Here is a 13,501-nt window from a genome sequence, read left to right as displayed (position 1 = left end):
TTACAGTTTGATATTCTCCAAACGCCAAATAAGATAGCAATCTAAGCAGCAAAAACAGTAGAAACATAATTTTGATTCATAGTTTTTCATTATTAAAATTTTCATTTATTTAAATGTTAATCATAATTTTTCATTAAAATAGTCAAAATGAAAAGCATTCCGTTTTTTATGAACTTTTAAAGAGCGTGCAGTTTTGCAGGTGTGATCAAATGAGCTCAAACTTACATATTTTCGCAATTTTGTCCATTGGTTGACTGCCAGCCAGAAAACGTATTCACCAATTAAAAAATAGATAAATAAAAATAAAAACAACGCATTAAAATAAATTATATTTCAAGAAACTACGCAAAAACGAAAACGCAAAATGGAGAGACAGAAACCAAAAACGGAGCGCAACTTCCCACCAATCAAGAGGCTGGAACGATATTCTGCCGCTAGAGAGTGCTACAATCGTTTTAGCAGAACCCACATACTTTCCACCGCAGAAACGGTGCAGTAGAAAAGTATTGCACCTGGTTACATGTAGAGTAAGAACTATCACATTCTAGAAAAATTGACCTTTTTCGCACTGTCCAACATGATTTGGCGCGTCGAACGAAGTAAAATTTTTTGTCGCAGAGTAGTGTTTTACAAATCGAATGCTTAGATTTTTCTCTTGTGATATCGTTCTACAACGTATGCAACCGTACGTACTCCGGAGTTGTATTAACGCTTCGAAGTCAGACAATTTTGTACCTACGTGTTTACTGTTCACTCAACTCCAACAGAAGATTTTCTGCTCTAATTCAAAAGGCGTCTTCGTTACCTTAGCAACTGTTTTCGTTGATCGAATTACCATGGGAACGGGTAAGTTAAAATAATAATATTTCATTAAAGATAAGGATATTTATATTTTCATGCGTATTTCCTTTGCTTAAGAAAAAATGATGGTTTGTCTTGTTTGTCTCGAATTTCTACGAATTCAATTTCATGAAACAATTATTTGCCAAACATTTAATCGCAGAAAAAAGTAAAAGCGAATACAATATTATATTTTATAATTTTAACACTAAGTTGGAAAATTACAGCACACTTTTTGCTGGTGAAACAATACCTCAGAAGCAACAAAAGCGTCATGAAAAAAAATAAATCAACTTTGATTTAATTTAAAAAAAATGTTTTTAAAGTTATTTTGCATTAGTGTCTCCCCCTCCCCCCGAAAAAAAATATTTAACAATCACTTGTATTTTTTGGAACAAAATGTTTAACGTTACGCATGAAATGATTGCAGCAATGATAATGCTATTACGCACAAACATGCAATTTAAATTGACGAAGAACTCCTTTTTCGAAAAAAGAAAAAAGATTTGAGCTACCGGAAGAGGAAAGAAAAGAACATCAGTAAGAAAAAGACAAAAAAAGAAGACTTTTTTCTACTGAGCTTCTTGCTACCCCCCCAAAACATGCTTATGAAATTTAGCAGAGGTGCTCATCTGGAGGGGGGGGGGGCTCATGGCACAGACTTTCGGCATTGATGTCTTAAAATGGGGGGGGGGGGTCAGAGGTATTTTTCTCATTTTGTTGGGAGGGAAGCTCTTGTTCTTCGAAGGTCTTTGTGGTATTTGGGGGGGGGGAGGGGTGGCCATCGCTCTTAGGGGGATGTGCGCCCCGAATTAAATTTTCATGTTTGTGCATTATAACATTACCAATCTTATTATTCACAGTTTGCTTTGTACAATATTAACTTAATTTTCAAAATACTTTTTTGCACTTGGAATTTGTAGTTGCATACTTTTTTGTACTATCAATTTGGATTGCAGAATTTTTTTCTCAGCACTCAGAAAGTCACACAATGTTCAATCCCTCGACCGCATTTGAACTTTTGGAAGCGAATATTATTTAAACAGCATAACTTTTTCATATGCACAGCATATTAAGCATTTTCTATCGCGACAATTTAAAGTTCTTTTTAAATTATCCAATTTTTGAACCACAGACAGAAGAAAAAAGATAATAATGCAATTTATTTTGTTTAGAATTTTTTTTTTTAATTTTTCAAATAATAATTGATTTATGTATTGGGTGATCAAGTCCAAAAAGAAATATTGGTAAAATTTGCTAAGAATATTTTGCTATGATAAATATTTTGGGTTGAATGTAGTTTGACCAATTTACTGCTAATTTGTCAAACAAAACAAGTGTAGTATTTTCATGTATTTTATCCATTAATGAAACTATGATAAGCACTCACAGGCGAACAGAAAATCTCTTCATTAGTTTAAAAACCTATTTTCAATACTATTATAAAATTTGCATCAATTCAAAGAATTTCATCATGTTTCAAAGAATATTTCGATTTTGTGTAACGATTTTAACTCACCATAATAACAGAGCATTCATTGTGTAGATGTGAGATGATCTTAAATTATGCAAAACTTCTCTGGATTGTTGCTTGATGTTACTTTCTCACACGCACAACCCGTCTTGACACAAAACCTACTTCAGGTTTCAAGATGGCGGCGGCCGAAGGAAATGTGGTTTGCACATTTCCAATGTAAATAAAAATGAGCTTTTCGCTTAAGTTTCCCTTTATCTTTTAAAGAAAGTTTCTTCGACTCAGTGGTTAAACATCATTCAGTTTTAAGCATCGTTAATTCAATGAAAAGATACAGATCAAATATTACAAATAAATAAAGAAAGCAACATGAAAATGCTTTTAAAATTTCAAATAAATTTTATGGCAATTTAAAATAGTTATTGAATTATTATCGATACAAACACATAAAAAAAGCACTTTCTTCAGTCAAGACGTGTCATTAGTAATATTTTACAACGAAGGAAAGAAACCAGATATCAATTTTTTTCGAAAACAAATAATGAATGCAATACTGCCGTGGGGAGGTAAATCGTAGTATCTGCATTTTTTTTTATTTCTCATTATTGTCCTCTATTGTACTTAGGCTTTATCGCACAAGCTTGCTCATTTGCTTTCCACAAAACTAAAGCGCGAAAAAAAAAAAAAACGTCAAATTATAACATTCCTCTAATATAAGTATGGAATAAAACACGCTTTACTTAAGGGCGCCCATATGCCAAATATTAAGGGGGGGGGCTCAGATATTTTCCCCATGGAAACCGATTTCAGTACAAATTATAGTTATTAAAATTTGACATTTTCAATAACTTATTCATTAATTCCTGGAGAAGAAATGTTTTTACATTTTTGCAAAGAAAAAAGTACTAAAAGCAAGGAAGTTCTAATTTAAAAAAGGGGGTGGGCTTGAGCACCCACTTGCCCCTCATATGGGTGCCTTTGGTTTTACTTCATGGCAGAATACTACTGAAGTTTGTATTCTGCATCATTACAGTTCCTCACAAAACAATTAATTTCTTTACTACAATGTTATGACATCGATACACTTGTTGAAGTGTAAATTCTATGTTTTTCAATTCCAGCTATTAGTTCACATTCTATGTATATTGTGTATATACATAGGTTTATGTATATACAAACCTTTATTGAATGACACTAAGTGTTAATGCAGTTTTAGATACAATTCATTATTTAGTTTTAATTTCTGTTTTGCCACTTAGTTTTCTGATTCTGTCATATGGATATTCATATTTATATTAATTGTAATTATTTAATAAGAAGTAACTAAAAGTAATTTTTTTTTTGCTACCTAAGTAGGAATTGACTTAATTTTTTAAATATATTATTTGTTTATTTATTATTATAATTTTTTAAATGTTCATCTATCAGCTTATGTCCTGATAAATTTCACTGCATTTATTTTTTGAACGGTTATTCAAGGGAAATTTGGAAACAGTTTTAAACAAATTTAACGGTAAACCAAAGTGCTTATAGCACAAATAGTTAAGAAAGAGGCTTCTTATATCTCCAAAACACGAGTGTCAAATTTGTGCTACGAGCGCGTTGTTTGCTCATTACTCTTTTGTGTCACAAAGGTGACGTTTTACTTCAGTGTCAATTACGATTTTAAGTCTTAGCCGACGGCTGAATAGCGAAATACCTTAAAATCAATTTAGGCTGTGTTTATTTAGTTTAACAAGTTAAAGTTATTCAGATGAAACGGGTAACAATAGCTTTTCTCTTTTAAAATTGCCTTTTTAACTATTAAATTTAAGATTTATCAACAGAATCCGAAATTGATTGCTGACATTCTTCAACAGATCAACTGTCTCTTTTGAAATTTAAGACTACATTTGTTTATACTAAATTTGTTTACATCACTTTATTCAGTCTGTGCTTTCTAATTCGGCTTTCTCCTTTCTGTGTTACGAAATTATCGAATTGCTCGGTTGAATTTCTTTTGGATGGATTCGAATGATTGCTGACCTTGCATATGTTATTCACAAAAATTACATAAAGAATTGACAATTACCAATCGAAAAACTATAACTCCTGGAGGGACAATGAATTGACCAAGCCGAATTAAGCGCCCGTGCTGTATTTAGGAAGTTATTTTTGAATTTCTTTCGAAGGATACAAAAACAGTTGGAGTGTGTTGTACTACGGAAAGTTCAGGTGTCATAGTAGTAGCTGTATACAATGCAATCCCAGTTTAACTATCTGTTTATACCAGGGCAGCGGAGTTTTAGTCGAAATGATTTTGGGGAAGGTGTCGGAGTCGAATGTTTAAAGTTCCAAGAGTCGGAGTCGGTCATTTTCCCTCAAAGTCTGCAACTCTGCCAGTGCTTGCAGAGTCAGAGTCAGAGTCAGGGTGATTTTGGAGTAAAGGAGTCGGTCATTTTTTTCTCTGATTCCGCGGCTCTGGCGTAAACCAATTCGATCAATGCTTGATTCACGAAAGCAACCACAAAGGAGTTTTTAAGGTCAACTGTCCTTCCAACGTAGCCCTTGACCTCAAACTCCAACTATCTTCTCAACAATAATATGCCGTTTCATGTACCGTACCAAAGATGAGTTACCCGTAGTTTCTATAGCACCTGGGGTACCCATAAATTCTACAGTATCGGAACGCCGATGAAAGATAATTGAATCCTAAGATGTGGCGAATTTTAAGTAAACTGGAAATATATTTTTTTAGAAAAAATGTAACGGTACGGCGCAGAGTTCTAGGACGTACGGGCACCAATTCACCCCTGATGCATACATACATATATACACGCTCGTATGCATCCCTGGTTCAATACTGAGCCCTCATTAAAATAGCTGTTTTGGGGTAAACGTATTCATGCAATTGCTTTTCCGCTCTGCAGTACAAGACACGTGACAAGGATTATGAAATTCAAAAGGGATTAAACTGGTTCAACATATCTCAGTAAAAAAAAATGTGCGTGTGTGTGCACGTGTAGACTTTCTGTTTTTCAGCCCCACCCTTCCCCTCTCGCTTATTTCCTAGAAAACAACGTTGCGCCCCAGCGTATGTTGAACAATTTTCATTGTAAACATGTTCTTAACATTGTTGTTGCTCAATTACAATGTTTAGGCATTTGACTTTTAAGATTTCAGACTGGGATGCTTTTTGCTTTTATAAAAACGTCAAAGATTTTAACCAACTGGTGGAAAAACTTCAATACTCTGACGGGACGAAGACCGATGCGTTTTATTCTTTGTAATAACCCATCTTTAAATTAATGAAATAAAAACACAAAACGCAAAGGTCAGCATCTAGGTGAATAAACGTCACATCACAGGTGTTGAATTTATGATTACGTGAAAATTGTACCTAAGGGAAAAAGAGGATGACTTGGTGAGCTCGTTGTTTCGTGAAAGCAGGAAAAGAATGACTAAGTGGTGAATGATTACCCTTCCATTAGGCAGTTATTCAAACATTATCGTTAGCTTTTGCAATTGATTGAATAACATGTGAATGTGCACAATGGAGAAGTTACTAGGAATAAAATGTCAAGTCACGCTAAGAGGTTTACCTAAAGGGAGCCATGTGTTTTGGCAGGCAAAGCAAACAAGATGATCAGCAAATGAGCGGAGCAAAAACTTTGCATTTTAGAGAACACGTGAGAAGAAGAAATAAAGAGAGTTCATTTCACCGTGATGTTCCAGTGTTGACCTCAGAAGCCACATGTGTCCCTGTCTCAGTTCAACACTTAAATATGTTACAAAATCGTTGTCTTTAGAAAAAAGCACTCAAACGTTTTTACTCCGCAAAAAAAAAGTTCCTAAGAAAATGAAATCAAATTGGAATTCAGCATATCTTTGTGTAGAATTTTATAAAGCGTGAGTTAATATCTATATATTGTGGCCTCAGAGTAGCAGTAGGATATCCTACTGTTGCTGTTAACAGGGCTGCAGAGTCGGAGTTGGACTGATTTTGGCAATAAGGGGTTGGAAATGGAGTCGAAGGTTAAAAATTCCAAGAGTCGTATTAGAAGGCGGTTTTTTCCTCTCAAAGCCTGCAACTCTGCAGTGATTGCGGAGTCGGAGTAGAACTTATACTAAGATAAAAGAGTCGGAGTCGAATGCTCTAAAATTTCTGGAGTCGAAGTCGGCCATTTTCCCTTCAACTCCGAAGGTCCTGGTTCTCAGACTTTGATGTCTTACTGTTGCTCTGAGGCGACGATATATCTACGAAGAAATTTCAAAGTCACTTTTCAAGTTGGCTTGCAGTTCTGTAATAGAGCAGTGATATAGAAGGCAAAGAAAGATACACAATTGCCTTTTATGGAAATATTATCTCTTACTTATTAGTCATTCTTGTATGAGGTTTTATCAGTTGTACTTTCATTTTCAAGAATCTCGACCAGTGCTCCCATCTTTAATTTAATTAAAAACTTACTATATTCCAACTTTAAAAAACCCAAGCAAAATCTAGCTCACATTATACAGTACAGCTAGGCAAACATTTTATGATTTTCTTTAATTATAATCAGAAAAGTGACCCAAATCATACATCCTTGTTTTTTGTTCTTTAAATTTTCAAAAATAAATTCTGTATACTTTATGACAAAATCCTTGAATGATATTGTTTGCGATTTCTGGTTTAAGTTTCTCTTTATATCATTTTTGGTAAGGCGTTTTTATTGCCGGTGCACAATTTTTGTTTTAAGTGAGTTTGTAGATTTGTTTTCACATGGTTATAACTTGTGGAACGATTCTTCAAGAACTAACGAAAATATGCGGCGAAAGTATTCACCTGCTCATGAATTTGGGTAAAATCTCAGACGTGATTTTCTTTCCCTTGATTGCTATCGGAATGTTTACTCCGTTCTTCGACGTTTATTTTTGAAACTCTTTCAGAGTTAACTGTCACATCTTTTAAGTTCTTTAAATGAATTTATTTTACGAGTTAGAATATAGATGTCCTTGCTTATCAATTTCGGTTAGACCTACTGTCTGACCATCGATTACATGGAAAGACTAATATCCAGTTTATATGCGGAAATGGACGTATTTATTAGTTTATAGGGATGTTAGTTGGTTTATTTCAGATGTGCACTTTTGCCTCTATATTATTTAGCCTTAGTTTTGTAAAAATGAAAGTTTGCTCACGGCAACATTTTTTAAATCTAAAATATATTCGATCGATATTCTCACGGCAAAAATTAATTGATTTATTTATTCACAACAAAGTTTTGAGCTTACCATTTTGCATTCCTGAACGAAATGAAAATATTTTATTTTCTTTTTGTTGTTTCCACGGTAACTATTCTTGTTTTCCCTTATTTTATTTTTGAGAATGCAATAAATGAATAAGGCACAGTGATATTATAAAACGCGTGCATTAAAACTCCATGGTTATTTTTCCTTCTCCCCTGCTAGCTTCATTCAGATGGAATCGTCTTTACTTGGCAGATTGCCAAATTACTTACAATCCGTGGTCAAACAGTACTACTGTTTTGACATCATTCAATAACACAGTTTCTCTTTTTTTGTGAGTTTGAAGATTAATTTTTGATCCAATTGATTTCTTAGATGATTATTCAACTGGCAATGAATAAAGATAAGTTTCAGCTTAAAAAAAAAAAAAAACCCTAGAAAATGAAACATTTTTGTTAAAAAGTCTATCAATCTATGTGAATATCAAAAATCTCTGATCGGGGTGGAAAATCCCAAGCATGGTAGCACTGTGGCTCTTTTCCAAAACAGCCATCAGTTATACATCAGATATTTGAGTTACGCGTTGGAAGACATTTCATCTTAATCTTTTTTTCCTATTCGTTTGAAAACATCAGTTTTTCAAAATGAATCTAATACAAAATGATGTTAAGTACCTGCTTTAACGCTTGAACATTTGAGTTAGACTATAAAGATCATTTTAAATGTGAAAATCAAAAACCATCTTTACTTTCGGAATACTTCAAAAAATTGTAAAATATGTCACTTGTATAAATTTCATTTCATTTCAACTTTATTTCTGTTACATAGTTTTTAAATGGAAAATTAATTCATGGAAACTTACCTTTCAAGTCAATTTCATGAGCATTTGGTTTATCTTATTAATATTAAAGAGCAAAAAAAAAAAGATGTTTGCGTTTTAAGGCCTAGATAATTAATTAGCTTGGTTTCTATTGCCGTAAATCACTCTGTGAAAAATGAAGTGAATACAATTTTTGTCAGAAAAGTTAAATAAGCAATTAGCCAATGCTTAACAAAAAAAATAATAATAATGAAGGAATAAATACTGAAATAAAAAAATTAAAAAAAAAAACTTAGGTAGAAGAAGAAAGAAAGGTAGAAGGGTTTTTTTTTTTGTTATGACAGTGTAAAAAGATACATTGGATTAAGGAAAAAAAGTTTTAATGACTTTGAAATGTATCTCAGTGGTTATGCTAAATAATAGATGGAAAAGGGGGAAAAATAACTTATGACGGAAGGAAGAGCTGCTACGACCGAGGCAATGACACCAATGACCTAGAGACAGATAACCCTAAAGAGTAGTCACATTAATCTCTTCCGAGACTCTTTCCGAGATAAATCTTTCCAGGAGTGCCTGCAACTCTGTAAGAGACGTGCCGAAGAGAATTGTTACTATATAACTGCAAAATAGTAAAAATATTGGTTTAATATTTTTATAACTAATAACCTTATAATAAGGATATGAGAACCAAATAGAGAGGCCGCCGCTCATATGAATCACGTTTGTTCCAAACAGTTTCGATTCTTTAAAGCGGCTAATGGGGTCGTTTCCAAAATTTTAAAAGTATTTTTTTCTGAAAGAACATGCTTAAAAACATAGGATCTAACCATTTTTTAAATAATTTGTTTAAATTTAATATTTAAAAAAAAACACTTAAATCGGTGCGCTTTTATTGCTCACATTTCTTGCCGATGACCTCACAAATGATGAAATGCCATTCTGTGTTGCCATTCACAAAGCAAAATACTTAATTCGCATCTTTACTCACGTGTATTGGCAACGATATGGTTGATAGTAAGCGTAGAGCGCTATTTTAATTCGCTTCTTGATTATCATAACGTGGAAACGCGGTGCAAAATGTGCCAAAGAGCATCATTTGTGACGTCAGCAAGACCACGCCTTGTTTGCAAAATCGGACATTTTAAAAAATTAATTAAAAAGTTACTGTTGGGAAAATGAAAGAATTTTCTGGGTCTATGTTATTTCTTTTTGCTTATTCTATCAATTTCAGTGACTAAAAGTACTACATTTAACTGAAGGAAACAACCCCATCCAATAAAGCTGATTTTATTCTGTTTTCGACAATTTGATTCTTTTAAGCGGTTGATCCAATTAAGCACTGATTCAATTAACCGACGTCCACTGTAAACTATTCTTAACGTAGAAAATATACATTAAAAACATAATGTTCAATTCTGCGATGATTTTTATTAGCTTTTAAACAACATCAAAAAATATTTACAATTTAAGACAAACAAAGAAGTACTTTTGTTTGAAGAGTATCACTAGTTAGGGTCGGGAAGCTGAAGTCCCCTATTTACCAATCTCTTATAATTTGCAAAAAAAAAGTTCTCAGCTCAGATCGTCCAGGAAAATTTACAGCTCTTCTCACTTCACTTCCTTTTTGATCAACAATTTTGTTTTAACAACCAGTGTAAATTTGATGTATTTTTTGTAACTTAAAAAAAAAGGTACCTACTACAGGATTGCCACGCATTACAAACACCACGCTCATCACGTAAAATTGGGAGGGCGGGGGGGGGGGGGGGTCGATGAAGGAAGAAAGAAACAAATAGAAAGTAAAATAGAGAAAATGTGCATAGCAGATGCTTTTCTTATTGCAATAAAAGATAAAGCGTTTTTTATGTTTCGGCAAGGAAAAAAAATACAATTTCAAAACTGAACATGGATTAAACTTAAAGTTCGCACTAAGCATCAAATATAGTTGTTTATTACATGATAATTTTTTTTAAATGTTGTTCTAATTGTATTAGGGGAACAACTGTGGTATCTTTTAGTTTCTTATTAAAATATCGTATTTAGGCGTTATTTTACTTAATCACAAAAAAAAAAACCCTTAAAATGAAATAAAAAATAAAATATAACAAAATTAAGCAAGAAAAGTAACATTCTTGACCGAAAACACCTGGCCCTTTCACCTAAGAGGAAAAGAAATCACAGAAAACAATTCGAAGTGCGCAGAACATTTAATCGTTGTCATGACTACTGTGACGGGCGTGTCGTAAAAACCTGCAGTTAATGATTTGTAATTGAGTATCTTTTAGAACAGTTAGTAGCTGACATTTGTACTACGGTCGTGAAAACTGATCTTGGATAGCGTGAGTCTCCGACTCTCAACTCTAATTTTAAACAGACAGCAATTGGTCTAGCATAGTTAAGAAATTTTTTGTTTTCTTTATTTCTAATTTTCTTTTCTTTTTCTTAATATAAATGCTGCGCATTTCCTTTTTTCGAAGAATAAATATTTCCAACTAACGTTTAAAGCGGTTTTTTACATTCAAGAAGAAATATTTGAATACTAGTTGGATTAGTTGAAAAGGAAAAACATATTTGTGTCCATAAAAAAATTAATACCAGTGAAAAACTTTCATTGAAAAATATTTGTGTGATGATTCAACCAAAAACATGTCTTCTCAAAGCAATATTGGAGATTGTATGCAAAAGATATCCCGCAAATAAGTCACAAATATTACGAATAAAAGTGGTATAAAAAGACTATTACAACTGCTGAAAAAACAATTTTTTAATCTTGCTGTAGAGTTCGTTTAAACCCTGTAGTAGACGTCGATTTAATGAGATCACTGCTGTAACGAGGAAACCGGACATACTTGGTTAAGTCTTTGGGGGCATAAATTGCTTTTAACCAGCAAATCTCCGTCATAGAGAGCAGTATTTTTGTGGTTTATTAACTTTCCTTTGATTTTACCTCTCCAGCCCAGCTAATCCTTTTTCCCAAAATATTTTAACATTCTGAAATAAACTGAAAATTAGTGCTGGCCCAGGGCACACTCCTTTTCATAAACGCTTTAAAATGGCTATTAACCTTTCGTGACAGCCGTTTTAAATCGTTTAAAAGTTAAGTGTGCTACTTGGATAGTCACAAATCCTGTGAACAAGTGATCACAGCCTTTTATATTTTTATTTTGTTGAGTGCACTACTTTCGAGCATGTTTGCTGCTGAAATTCAAAGTAAAGATAAATAAAACGGGAAAGCTAAGAAAAGCAGTTCAAATTGACAAACTCTAAGGTATTGAGCAGTAATTTGCCGCCCCGAAGCCAGGGTTAAGGCAGAGCGACCTGCATTATACCCACAGTCCAGTTATCCCACCCAGAAACTGCAGTTTTGTCCTTGTTGTGGACACATCAGTCTGTAAAAGAGAATAACCGAGCTGGAACCAAATGTTATCTCATTGAAGCTGAGAGTGCCAACAAATTGGTTGATAAAGTAAATTTGTCTCACCAGAGAGAGTCCGCATACATAGTACGATTCAACTCGTAAACTGTAGGCAATGCTTAATTATTAAGCAGTAAGTTACTTAAACCAGGGCTAAGGCAGAACTGCATGCACATACCGTAACACCAACAGCCCGATTAACCCATCCAGAAGCTACTGTTTTGTCCTTATTCTGAGCTCATTACAGAAAAAAAGAAGAAAACAAATGTGTGAAACTTTCTGATATCTTAATTAATCCGGTTTTTACGATCAAGTGGTTACAAAGAGTAAATATCATGTCCCTTCACTCTCGATATGTACGAGTGCAAGGTTCGACTGTGTGTGTAGACATACGTGATGTAAATGAAGGATATTTATATCATAAAAGAAAGTAACTGTCAATAGAAAATTCATTGTTTTTTCTTTCTGTGGTTTGTTTGAGTTGAGTGAATTCTTAAAATACAATGCTGATTATTTATTTTTTTTATGAAGTGATTTTTTACATCGTAAGAAAAAAAAATTCGTTGTAATAGGGTTCGTATTAAGTTAGTACTGTTATTCAGTAAAAAGTAAAGCACATGCAGTAGCACATATGAATTGTGGAAATTTTTTACAGTGAAGGAAATACTGGAAGTTAACGATTAAACGGGTAGAAGTAGCGAAAGCTTCTGCTATTTCTAATGTGACGTATTTCCTGGTAACTTCCCCTTTTTCGAACCTCAAAGTACTTGAAAATAAACGGAAGTCAAGGGAAACAGAAATATGTTGAAATCGAAACCTCCATTCATTCACAAATCAGCTACTGGAAACGCATGGCGATGTATGTCGAAACACAAGGAAAAAAGGCAGTATTGTATTCGAAACTGACTTACAGAAGAGAAGGAAAAATGAATATGTTTGAGAGCAAAGGATAGAAACTATTATAAAAATAAAATTAAAGAGTGATATCATGAACGTACTGTAATTCTTTATTTAACGGCATAAAAGATTAGGGGTGTCAGCGGGTGGATGGAGAGAGGGAAGGGTTCAGACAGCGTCATTGAAATTTTTAAGGAGTTTTCGGGAATGGCTTATTTTTCTTTTTGGAGTTCTCATTCTTGAAGAGGAGGTGCTTTGTACCTTTTGAAGGAGAGCGGTATCACTATAGGATGAGGAACGAGCACCCTGCATGGATTATTGGCACCCCTGTAAAAAGTAATTTTGAGCGATGAAATTATTTGACACGCTTCTCCGTGATTATAGAAATCAGGGTCTATTGCATGTTCTGAGCAGAATCAAAAATTTGCTAGTATTGTGTGAATTAAATACATATATATACATATAGCAACCCCTTTGTACAGAAATAGTGTTTTTTTAATTGTGAATTAGTAATTGAATTTCAGAAAGTTTATCCATTGTGAAAGCGAAATTATTCACGGTCACTTTTTTTTCTTGCCATTATTAATCATAATTCTCTCTCTGCAGTCCAAATCACAAACACAACACTATCAATCGAACCATCCTAACTCTCTTTCTGATGGCGATCTTTCGAAAAGAAATGAAATTCTACTCGTGTTTGTTAAGGTTTATTTTCGTATTCGCACTGAAGAAGTCTACCGTTAAAGCGACCTTGAAAAAGGAACTTGATTTACTTATTCTTTTCTCAAAGTCGCGCGATGTTTCGAAATAGCATTTTCGCGCCCAAAAAAACGATACTGAAATCCAG

The 13,501-nt window shown here is 33.5% G+C and overlaps 1 protein-coding gene across 1 annotated transcript in view; it reads left to right on the top strand.

Moving 5' to 3' along the window:
* Positions 1-492: 492 nt before the first annotated feature.
* Positions 493-13,501, top strand: part of LOC129221465 (G protein-activated inward rectifier potassium channel 3-like) — a 93,255-nt gene continuing 80,246 nt past the window's right edge. The window contains exon 1 of the mRNA XM_054855945.1: positions 493-846. The gene's annotated coding sequence lies outside the window, so the exon portion shown is untranslated. The remainder of the gene's footprint in view (positions 847-13,501) is intronic.

The sequence above is a fragment of the Uloborus diversus genome, chromosome 4, assembly GCF_026930045.1.
Source record: "Uloborus diversus isolate 005 chromosome 4, Udiv.v.3.1, whole genome shotgun sequence".
In the NCBI taxonomy this organism is placed as follows: domain Eukaryota; kingdom Metazoa; phylum Arthropoda; class Arachnida; order Araneae; family Uloboridae; genus Uloborus; species Uloborus diversus.
The sequence above is the reverse complement of the archived record's forward strand: the minus strand, read 5'-3'. Positions and strand labels throughout refer to the sequence as shown.